Source organism: Rosa chinensis, chromosome 3 (genome assembly GCF_002994745.2).
Source record: "Rosa chinensis cultivar Old Blush chromosome 3, RchiOBHm-V2, whole genome shotgun sequence".
Taxonomy (NCBI): domain Eukaryota; kingdom Viridiplantae; phylum Streptophyta; class Magnoliopsida; order Rosales; family Rosaceae; genus Rosa; species Rosa chinensis.
Genome location: NC_037090.1, coordinates 23,845,787 through 23,858,409, shown reverse-complemented (window position 1 = coordinate 23,858,409; position 12,623 = coordinate 23,845,787).

The following is a 12,623-nucleotide window of genomic DNA, read 5'->3' as shown; positions in this document are numbered from 1 at the left end:
CCCGCGTATCAGATTCCCGAATTTTATTGAATGGTTCTGTTTTTCAGTTACAGATCTTTTATTGATTTCTTTTCTTAGTGTTTTCTCTTCTTCTTCTTTTTTCTTTTTTCTATTTTTAGAAAAATATATATTTTTTCATTGATAAAGCCCAAATAGGCACATAATCAGTTTCCAAGACTAGACTCATATACCTGAGGGCCGAGTAACAATTAAACTTCATAAACACTGCTCATTAAGTAAGATCTAATGCTTGCTTTAAGCGTGTCTATCATCAATAGAACACCTTGCTCTTCTAGGTAAAATCATCTTTTACATACCTACCTCATGCCGGGTACGTAATTGTGATACAAAACAAGTACTGCTTAAGCAGCTTATAGAAGAAATTTCACCAAACTTAGTCTTGCGAACGACATAACCAACATAATTACTAATTTCAACAAAAACCATTATCTAAGCTTGTCGACTTTTTGTGAACTAGTCCGTAAGTAAACTGCCACTTAGGATCAGTGAAGAATCCAAACACCCAAGTAGGACCATAACTCGGTACAAAAAATTGCTAAGTAACGAGTGAGGGTGGCAAGACAATAAAAAATAAGATACAAATTGATCAACTAGCTTCTTTTGAATCCGAAATGGTTTGTCTATCACCCAGATTCGTTGAAATTAAAAGCAATGATCAACCCCTTCAAATTTCTTACAGGTCAGAGGCTTGCCCAGCAAATAGGATTGGGATATTTTTGAACTAGATTGCTTCCAATCCTCATTAAATCCATCGTGCATGAAGCAAAGCTAATGATGATGGAATCCATGGTCGTCATAAGAAGGATTTCATAAAAAATGAACTTGGCTTAGGGCTATTTCATTTATAGAAGCCCTTATTAATTTGTTGTAATTAAAGGAAGACAATAAGGTTGCTTCCCTATAGAAACCATCAGTAGTTATGATTAAACATTACATAAGTTTTTAAACATTAAAGACTTCAGTACATTAATGTATCAATACATTAAATAGACTAGTTCAATACAGAGGTAGACTAGCTCGATACAAGGGTAGACTAACTCCATGCATAAGTAGTAGACTAGTCTACCTATGTACCGAGCTAGTCTACCTCTATATTAAACAAGTCTACTTGATGTATCAGTACATTAATGTACCATAGACAATCCCCTTTCTATGTTATAACTTATAACTTGGGAACCTTTTTCTCTTAAGGCTGTATATTTATGTCCATGAGAATGATAAAAAATAATAGTTTCTCCTGCTCTAGACTCATAGTAAAATTTTATCTTTAGATTATGTGTTTTTAAATTTTTCAGCTTTTATGTCAGCTATTGTATATTTGTAATTCAAGTTCACCCCCAGAGAAGCTCACTTCCGGGTCCGCCACTGCTCAGATGCCTATGTATTTTGTTACCTCAAGAGGATTCCTCTCTGCCTCTAGGAGATTATTCGAATCTCTCCACGAGCAAATTTATCCTCGAGCAAATCTCTCTTCGAGCAAATTTTTCTTGAAAGGTTTTGCCTTAACTAGATCCTCCTCAACAAGATATTTTTCCCTCGATAAGAAATATGCTCCTCGACAAAATATTCTCTTGTCAACTAGATATTTTTTCCTTGAAAAGATGTCTCCTCGTTCTTTTTTTTTTTTTTTTTGATAAGAAAAGATGTCTCCTCGTTGTGTTTATAGGTTCACTCTCAAATTTTATCCCTATAGAAGTGAGCATGACATCCATACTGCTGAAGTGAATGCATTTACTAATCTATCAAGAATGAAGCATGTTCTCACTACCGCTTATCTCTTGCATTTCCAGGCATTATTCTTCTTTCTATTCTTTCTTATCATTACCAGAGTTTACCATTACAAGTTTTCTAATCTGCTTGAGGTTATTGGCAGTACTCTCTTGGTGTTGTCTTTGTGGAAACATGTTGAGGGCATATTGAAACTTTGACATTGAAGTTTATGCAGGTGATGAACCCCGCTCAATCTATGAGCTTATGTCTGTTAGTCTATCTCTATATGTGAGCATTCTGTTTTTGTATTCATTATGTTTGATGGCTGTAGTATTTCTTCTTCTTCTTCTTTTTTGAAGGGAGTAGTACTTCTTCTTTAATTTTTTTGGAATTACATTAGTCTGATCCCTCACCAAGCTCGAGCTCTCAAGCTGCTATATATGTAAAGAATAATTCAAAGTAAATTAATTGAGAACCATTGCATGACATCCATATGTGGTAGGCTTGGGAACAAACAAAAAACTACAAATCTGTTCAAGTAAAACTCTAATTTGTGTTTGACCCAAACTCTAGGTTACTTGATCTAGTGGTAAAAGGGTTTAATTAGAAGAATCTAGAGATTATTTTTCCTTGTACAATTCAGATTCTATGCATTGTAATCCTCTATATAAAGAGACCTCTATAATCAATGAGAATACATAGCGATTTCCTCTCAATTTCAGTTTCTCTACAACACGTTATCAGCACGAAGCCCTAACCCTGAAACAAATAGCCAAACCCTGATTCAAGAAGCTTAAAACCTTGAATCCGAATACAAAACCTTGAAGCCTTTTCTGCCTCCACCTCACACATTGAAGAACTCGATTCCAGGAATCCAGAACCTGCTGCGGCACCCCAAGAACCGGCCGGAAACCTACTGAACCAGCAACCGGAAGCTCCATACATCTTGCAGCAAATATTCCACCGCTTCACCATCTTCCGGACCTCCAATTTCCACCAAATTTTGATAGGAGAACCCCACTGATCTGAAGTTTCAAGAACCGGAAGAAAAACTTCAAAAACTGGCCTAAAAATACATGAACTGACCACCTGAACATCTACGTCTTGAACGGGCAGAAAAGAAGAAGAAAAGAAAAGAAAAAAAAAAAAGGAAAGGAAAAGAAGCCCAAGAACCCCACTGACGCAGGACCCACAGCCACGTCAGCAGAAGGACCCACTGCCACATCAGCACTGCCATGTCATCACTACACGTCAGCAGCCGGACCCACTGCCCGTTAGCATCAGTGCCACGTCAGCCCTCCGGTCAACTGCCAGTCAACCCCCGGTCAACGTTGGTCAACTCCCGTCAACCCCCGGTCAACAGCTTTTCCGGTCACTTTCCGGCGACTTTTCCGGTGACTTTTTCCGGCGACCTCTTTCTATATATTTTTTACTAAACGTTCTCTTTGTTTAGAGTTTTTAAATTTAATTTCTGTTCTTTTCAAGGACTTGGAACCTCCCTTCTTCTACCCCCCTTTCTTTATCATCGGGGAGACCAAATTAAGCCAAACTGTGGGGGTTCGTGCTCACTCCAAGCTTGGAGCTTGTAGAGTTCTCCAAACTTAGAGTTTGTTGAGATAAAACGATCGACCACAAACATCATTATATAGATCTAATCCAACCCCTCTTGGAATCGAATTTCTTGGAAGCGACTATGCCTAGAAATTTTATTTGTTTTCGTGGTAGCCTTTTACGCTCCGAAACTAACCCTAATTTCTTGTTCTCTTTCAGGATGAGTAACCTGAATAAATTGGACTTTGCTCCATTGGGAACAACTGGCTCTGGATATCACAAGTGGGTTCGTGATGTCCACCAGCATCTCAAGGCCGATGAAATTCTAGATATGATTCTCGAGCCTAGCCAGGACGTGCTAACTGTTGAGCAAGCTCAAGCTTTGGAAGCAAATAGAGCAGCCTTAGAGGCAAATAAGGCGAAAGCCATCATCATAATGACTCGTCATATGGATGATTCGCTCCAGTACGAGTGTATGAATGAAGAAGACCCCAGAAGGCTATGTGTACACACATGTCCATTTGCAAGCATAATTAGCTATAATGAGCCACGCTCATGGTACCACCAGGGGTACCAACGCCCACCATATGAGTGACTGGCGTAAAGACAGTTAGCCGGGTTACCGCCTGAGCCCCGGATCAACCCCAAAGCACCGCCGACGCGCCGCCACGCGCCGTGTCAAGATGGCATCAGAAGCTACTGAAACTGGGAACTGAAGCACATCAGTCCCACATCGAAAACAAAGAGAAGATCATCCTCTTCCTCACCTATAAAAGGTTCTCTCCTCTCTCCTCATTAATGACGCATTCAATACTTACCTACTGTTACTTTGTCAACATAAATACATTGACTAACTTAGGCATCGGAGAGTTGAAGACCGCCCGGCGCGGTCTCCCTCTGACGCCCATTGTATTTTATTTGACAGGTAACGGGAACCACTCACAACAAAGGTATCGATCCGCCCGCCGGATCAGCGTTAACTAAGGTCCAGCTACCGCTAGACTTTTAGACATTAACACTATGGGTCTCACTCGAAGAAAGATTTGGCAACGTTCGTGACTCCCTGTTTCCTAACCTAGAAGTGAGATGGCATAGCCTCCGCTTCTGTGATTTCAAGTCAGTTCTTGACTACAATTCGGAAGCACTTTGTATTAAATCCTTAATGGAATTATGTGGTAAAGAGATCACAAATGCGATGTTGATTGAGAAAACTCTCTCTACCTTCCTCGTCTCTGCATTGATGGTTGCTAAGAACTATCGAATCGATGTTACTACAAGACAGATCACTAGGTTTCATGAGCTCATTGGAGCTATGAATGTTGCTGAAAAACATGACAACATCCTTGTGAAGAACTATAATTCGAGATCCATGGGAATAGAGTATATTCCGGAATCTAATTATAGTCACGCCCCAAAGAGAAGGTGCCAAGAGTGAAACCCTAATCTTAGGGATACTGTTTGGCTCCAATTTTGTTGCAGCTGGTCAACAGTCTCTTTTCTGTGCGGGCGTGCCAGCACCGTTCGGGCGGGGTCGTCGGGGGTGTCCCTTGACCTGACTTCTTTCAAGCAATTGTGGACGAAGAGAGCACCAACCTCATCGTGGGATTCTTTGTGCCTCGTGGCGAAGAATTTTGCTGAGCTTCTTGAAAATCACAATCGATACTCGATGTTGTAGATCGAACAGAGCGAGAACCACTGGGAAGTGAGGAGAACTTGCTAAAGCGTGACTTTAGCTTGGCTGGGTTGCTAGGGAGTTACCCTTGCTTGGCTGGTTCTGTAACCGTTGTGGTCGCGGCACTACCGTCGGCTCCCGAGGAGACTAGGACCGAAGTACGTTGACAGAGGATTTGGTGGCACTGAAAGTCGGCTTCTGGGAAGACTAGGACTAGGAGTGTGATCACCGGTAAGAGAAAGAGAAGGAGAGGAGTTGCTCTTAGAGAGGTTGCTCTAGAGAGAACTTAGATCATCTTAGAGATGTTGTTGTTGTGAATGTGTCTTGGTGTTGGTATTTGGTCGTGGTACTACAATCGGCTCTTGAGGAGACTAGGACCGAAGTACGTTGACAGAGAGTTTGGTGGCACTGAAAGTCGGCTTCTGAGAAGACTAGGACTAGAAGTGTGATCACCGGTAAGAGAAAGAGAAGGAGAGGAGTTGCTCTTAGAGAGGTTGCTCTAGAGAGAACTTAGATCATCTTAGAGATGTTTTGATGTTGTGAGTGTGTCTGTGTGGTCGTGGTACTACAATCGGCTCCTGAGGAGACTAGGACCGAAGTACGTTGACAGAGGGTTTGGTGGCACTGAAAGTCGGCTTCTGAGAAGACTAGGACTAGGAGTGTGATCACCGGTAAGAGAAAGAGAAGGAGAGGAGTTGCTCTTAGAGAGGTTGCTCTAGAGAGAACTTAGATCATCTTAGAGATGTTTTGATGTTGTGAATGTGTGTTTTAGAATGAGAGGAGAAGGTGTTTATATAGGGAAGAAAAAGAAGAGTGAAATGATGAGTGGAAGAAAAATAATGAAAGTGGAGTATGAAAGTGATTTGTAAAATATGGAAAAGATAGAGAAATGATGAAATGAAAGCAAAGCATGAAGGTGCAGAAACATGGAAGTGATGATGATGTATTAAAGAGATTGTAGTAGAAAAATATATCCAAGGAAAAAAGAAAAGCATCTAGCTTTCTTCATGTGGGTAGGAAACATGAACATGTGAATATTGAGCTGGTTTTAGGTCAGTTTCTGCCCCTTTATTCCTTCAATTATTTCTCCAACAAGACTTCAGAATGAGCCTTCGACTTATTCATAAACAATATTCCACTATGAGTGTAGATCATCCTGACAAATTTTCAGAGCTTTATTCCATGCGGTTGGGCCGAAAATGCTGCTGGACCTCTTACAGGTCCAGTTTTCCAGTTTTGCTTCTGTAGAAAATTGGACTGATTGTTTGAAGGCCTTCCACTCAAAAATAGCTCTGGCACTCTTCATAAGAAATGATTCTTGGGATGTCTAGTATTAATCTGGAAAGTTTTAGCTCATTTAGATTTCATTTGGTTAGTCTGCCTCCCCTCCTTCCTTGTTTAGCTCAGTTTCTCCTAGCCGAAGTAGGAAAATGTGCTAAAGTTGACTTTTCATGCTTCCATGCTTCCATAGTAGGCTTTATTTAGCCTCTAAATATATATTTCGAGCTTGTCGAAAATATATATCTTGAGCCACTGATATTGGCTCAATTTCTCCAAGACGTGCCTTGTCAGGCCAAAATGTTCATTTTGGGTCCAAACAGATACATTTGGACATTCTGGTCCATATAATCGCTCTACTGGGGAAGGTAACCGCCAAAATAGGCGAACACATAACCGAAGAGGTCAACGTGGAAAGAGAGAGGGAGGCAACTCCTCTGGCCATGTTGGTGGCGCCATCAACACTAATTAAGAGCCATCTAAATGACGCTTTTAAAGCCCCTCAATCAATGGAGTTTGAGCAAAGAGATGTATGTTCTCGATGTGGAGTGTCTGATCATTGGGCACACATTTGTAGAGCTCCTGAAGAACTTGTCACCGCCCACAAAGCATAATGTGAAGCAAGAGAAGCTCACTATGTGGAACAAGAAGATCAAGAAGATGATCTAGAATGAAGGGTTGAAGACTACAAATCTGGCTGGGATTAATAGATCGCCAATTCTGTTTAAGTTTTTATTTTTCCAAGAGATGTAATAGGCAATTGCCATATACTTTGTAGTAAATGCCAATGGCTTAGTCTTTCTTCAAAGTAGGCTCACCCAAAATAAGTGTGATGTCTAGAAAGGTTCTGAGATTAGTGGTACTTAAGCGAGCCTTTCTCCACCGACATCTTTTTACTCACCTGGTCACATTTATTTTGGAATTACTGAAATAAGTTAGATGACTACCATTGTTTTGCATTAGCTAGCATTTTGGATTAGATTTTCTTTTATTAAAGAGACAATGATGTAACTCCGTTGGCTTATGAAAAAAATTTCAAGTTCTTTTCATTATGACTCAGTTTTGATTCTGAGCATATTATTTTGTGACTACGATGGCTGGGCCATCAGTATTAATTCAAGGATATGGAATAGCCCAAGTTCCCCTTGCCAAAAGGCACCTTGATTACTGTCGCAAAAACTCTCTACGCTCCTAGGGCAAATCGCACCTATGAATTGCCAACGGATTCTATGCAAAAACGCATGTAGAGAACAGAAATGAGTTCCTTTGCAATACCTCTAATGATTGCGAACAAAGGCGCATCTTAGAGAAGATTATGTGTCTCTCTAGTGGACTCGATCTATGTCACTATTCAAGCTATTAAATCCAATAAAGTTGAGAAGATCTCTTGGATTTAGACACATATTGGCTTTGTCACGACAGGATAGGTCATCCTAGTCATGATATGATGATCCATCTACTAAAGACTTCACATTGACATCCTTTCTCTCGAGCGACATGAAGCATGAATCAAAAGTTGATTTCTGGACTATGTGTGACCGACGCTACTGCCTAGGGGGCCGCCTCCGTCCACCACCAGCCTAGGGCTGGCGCAGTCCCTATCCATAATGCCATGGATGGAGTCCATCATGGTGATGGCACCCCAGGTGATGTTGCAATCACCAACTTGCTTCAAATAGCGTTTTAGACGCTCAGGCCTAACTAAAATTCTCATTGGTTGCTTCTAAAGCCTCTCGCTCGTTTTACAAAGCCCGTTCCTTAGGGAAATTAGGACTAAGACTGTCCTATGCAAAGGAAATGAACATACTCATTCTATTCTTACATAGAATCCATGGGGATTCTGTGGATTAATTCAACCAACTTGCGGACGCTTAAATATTTCATGATGTTGGTTGACACGCAAACACGCTGGTCACGTGTTGTGCCATTGTCCACCTATAAATGCTGCTTATGCTACACTCCTAGCACATATCATATGACAACGGGCTCACTCTCCCGATCATCCTATTCAGTCAATTGGATTTGACTATGCTAGAGAGTTTACATCGAAAGACTTTCGATGGATATTGCAATGGGACTGATGTTGGACATCATATTCCCATGTACACACCCAAATGGTCTTGCGGAAACGACTATGATGATAGTTCGAATATTGGTAATGCGCACCAATCTCCTTATATCCTCTTGGGGTGAAGCAATATCGCATGCAGCAGCTATGCTAATTCATCTACAACCCACCGCCACTCAATGTACCTCTGCGTTACAGCTAGTGACTGGGTACAAGTATCGTACTTACGCATATTTGAGTGAGCCATTTATGTGCCAATTGCACCGCCATAGCGCTCTATGATAGGTCCTTACAGAAGAATGGGCAACTCAGTTGGATTTGAGACTCCAACAATCGTCCGCCACTTAATGCCCTTGCATGGCGATCTCCTTACCGCTAAATTTGCAGATGTCACTTTGATGAGACAGTCTTCCAGTCATTAGGGGGAGATAAGAACACGAATGTTCAACAGGAATGACAAGAATTGTCATAGTCTGTCCCCACTATGTCTCATCTCGATCCCCGTTAAAGTGACGAAATCACACAAATATGCTGCAAACAAGCCTGCAAGGAAGGACGTCCCTACGAGAGGACGTAGCGCCACCCTACACGGAGGTAGGCATGGCGCCAACGCCAAAGAGAGTAGCACTCTGGCGTTACAGGCCATGGCCCCAACTAGGATGCGTGGGAGGCCTGTAGGTTCAAAGGACAACTTGGCACATTCCAATCCTTTGATAATCAAGACTCAAAATCCGTCTCATGAGAATCTTCCGGGTTAGGGTTATCGTTGGGAGACGCCTCAACGTCAGAACCTATTCCCGAGAATATAGAGCTCTATGAAACTTACACTAGTGTACATGAGACGTGGGATAGAAACTCCATCATAATTGTTGATGTAGTTGCGCATGAGTTTGTTGAGTCCGATGATATCGAACCACACTTCGTTGATGAATAATGCCAACGTAGAGAGATTTGGCCTAAATGGAAAGATGCGATTCAGGTTAAGATGGATTTTCTAACGAAAAGGAAGGTTTTCGAGCTAGTAATGTCAACACCTCCTAATATAAAGCCTATTGACTAATGGGTCTTCGTTAGAAAGCGTGATGAGAAAAAGAGATGGCAATCTCGCCTTATGGAGCAAGGCTTCTCACAAAACGCCCTGGAATTGACTATGATGAGACATATTCTCTCGTAATAGATGTCATTGCACTCCACTACCCTGTCAGTTTGGTAGTTTCCGAATAACTGAACATGCAGCTTACAAATGTGGTCACTACATATCTCTATAGGGATCTAGATACGGAATATACATGAAGGTTCATGGTGAACTTCATTTACCCAAGTCAAGTGGCTCTAGACCACGGAGCGAGTTTACAAAGAGGTTGAAACGCTCGCTAAAATGACTACTTGATTGGGAAGGGATATGACCACGCTGTTCCATAACAAGTTTCAGATTCCATCGCGGTTCATGTTGGACATGATCTTCATTAGAAGTCCTTAAAAAGTTAAGGGAAACCTCTGAACACTTTAAATCCGAGTTTGAGATGAAGGATTTTGGGAGAACACGATTATGCCTCGGTTTGGAACTTGAGCATCGTGTTGATAGATGCTTAGGCATTTTGACAAGGTCAAACCTTCAAGCACCCCCATGATCGTCCATAGTCTTGATCCTGAAAAGGATTTTCTTCGTTCAAAGGATGATGACGAAGATGTGCTAGAGGCAAGAGTGTCTTACTTAAGTACAATAGGCGCATTATTGTACTTAGCTAAATGCACAAGACCGGACATCTCATTTGCAATGAACTGGTTAGCTAGATATAGCTTTGCGTCAACGCGACACCATTGGATTGGTGGAAAAATATATATTTCGGTACTTGAGATGTACGATTGATATGAGCTTGATTCTATCCCTATAGAGAGATGATGGATTCGGACCCATCACACACCAGAATCGCCGCCAACACTGACCTGTGTCCAACTTCCCCATCCCAAAACGACATGTGTTTTGGAAGGTTTTGCTGATATTGGGTATCTTTCTGACCCATACAAAGGTCATTCCCAAACTGGTTAAGTGTCCACCATGGGAAAAGACCGTGATATCTTGGAGGTCTACAGGATAGATCCTAGTCGCTATATCCTAGAACAATGCAGAGACTATTGCTCTTCACAAAGTGGTTCGTGAATGTATATGGATTAGATTCATAATTACGCATGTTCGAAAAATTGTGGTTTAAAATCTACCACATATGAGCCTACGAGCATTTAGGATAATGCTGCTTGTTTTTAACAAACGAAGCAAGGCTACATCAAAAGCGACAACACCAAGGATAATCAGCAACAACAAACTCTCTTCAAGATCAAAGTGAACTAGGTTCAATCTGAGGCCAGTGTGGCAAACTTACTCATTAAGTCATTGCCTAAATTCCACTTTCGAGAAACATGTTGGTAGCATCGTTTGCGGAAGTTATCCGAACTCCCATGACCGTAGTCATTAGGGGGAGATGCAGACATCAGAGGGAGATGTCTACATGTATGGTCTCGAAACGTGAAGGGTGTGTTGTGCTGTTTTTCCCCTTCGACCGAGGTTATTTTTGTCCCACAGGGTTTTTGTTACTCGACATGGTTTTTAATGAGGCAACGAGAAAAGCACCGCGTTTGGGCAACACAAGGGGGAGTGTTCAAGTAAAACCCTAATTTGTGTTTGGCCCAAACTCCAGGTTACTTGATCTAGTGGTAATAGGGTTTAATTAGAAGAATCTAGAGATTATCTTTCCTTGTACAATTAACATTCTATGCATTGTAATCCTCTATATAAATAGGCCCTTATTATCAATGAGAATACACAACAATTTTCTCTCAATTTCAGTTTCTCTACAACAAAATCTTATTTTTGGTTTCCTCTTCTTATTACAATATTACCCAAATTTGATGAATCAGACCTCTCAATCACAATCACACAATTGTTTTTATTTCCCGTTGTATGGATCCATTCAAGTAACACAGCCTTTCTTTTAAATATCTACACAAAGCAACACATTTAATTTATAATCCAACTTAAATAAGGTCCATTAATGATTTAAATCAAACTGAATGAAATATTCCCTTGTGCGTTATGAACTCGTTGGTATAATCACGTGAACAATCTACTCTGATTCCTCTATATCTAGTAGAGGCATCACCATGTTGGACTTCAGCTTGGAGTTTATAAAAGTCAAAATAAGTGAAGAGTTTGAATCCTTCTTAAAAATGCAAAAACATAGTTTATGACAAGTTAAAAACCCAAAACATGTGAAAAATAAGCCTTCTCTTCTGAACTCCCATTTATGTAAAATAAGTCCTAACATTAGAATTCGCAGGGGCAAACTGATTCATACAAACTTTTGACTGTATGACAAATGCAGAGGCAGGGATTGCTAGCAATTGTACCAACAACAACAAACTTAACATAGTTATTGCCATTCTTGACGAAATAATATGCAGAATTTCCATTTTTCTCAACGAAACAATAACGAAATATCTCTATGTTATCCTATTATTCTTATCACTACAGACCTTTTCACAAGTTTATGACAAAATGAGAACTCAAAACGTGTGAAAAAGTGAGCCAGATGCACCAATTTCTGGTATTTTCAAAAACCTTGTAATGCATACATGCCACATTTATTGTGTCAATACTTGAAGCTCATGGCTGGCTATCTAAGTTACTCTAGTGCTACTAAATCCTGCTGCGTATTTCTGTAGTCATGGTTATTTGGTTGTTGGTTTCTGGGATAGTAATTCTCAATAATAATAGACACCGGAACTTAACAAGTATATGAATTGAAAACTTGAAAAGAACTTTAATCACATCCTTGTACTGCACAGAATATTAGATCATGTAGTGGTGGGATAGATATGAGTTGCTTATGCTTTTTATATAAAACATTAGTAAAGTTTTATCAGCAATGCACTATGCATTAAAGATCCAACACCTAACTTAGAATTAGCTAGTATCACGTCTCCAGTATTGATCATTTAAGAGAAACTGACCACTAAGTGCAATTAACAAAGGAAATTAGAAGAAAATCTCCAAGGACAAGAAATCTCCATTCACGCACTTCCTAGAAAGAAAAGACTTGGTACTCGTTGCAAAAGGCATACTTCCTCCATGTCTTAAGAAATATATCACAGCTCTTTAGTTCCAATAACGATAACAAATCCAGCCATTAAACTAATTAGCCCAAACAATAATTGCAATTGAAAACCTAAATTTTGTAGTAAATAAAATTTAGTCAAAGATGGAGAAGTCATATCTCAATTGAGCGTTGAGAAATACCAATATCAGAATCCATTACGCTGTCGATA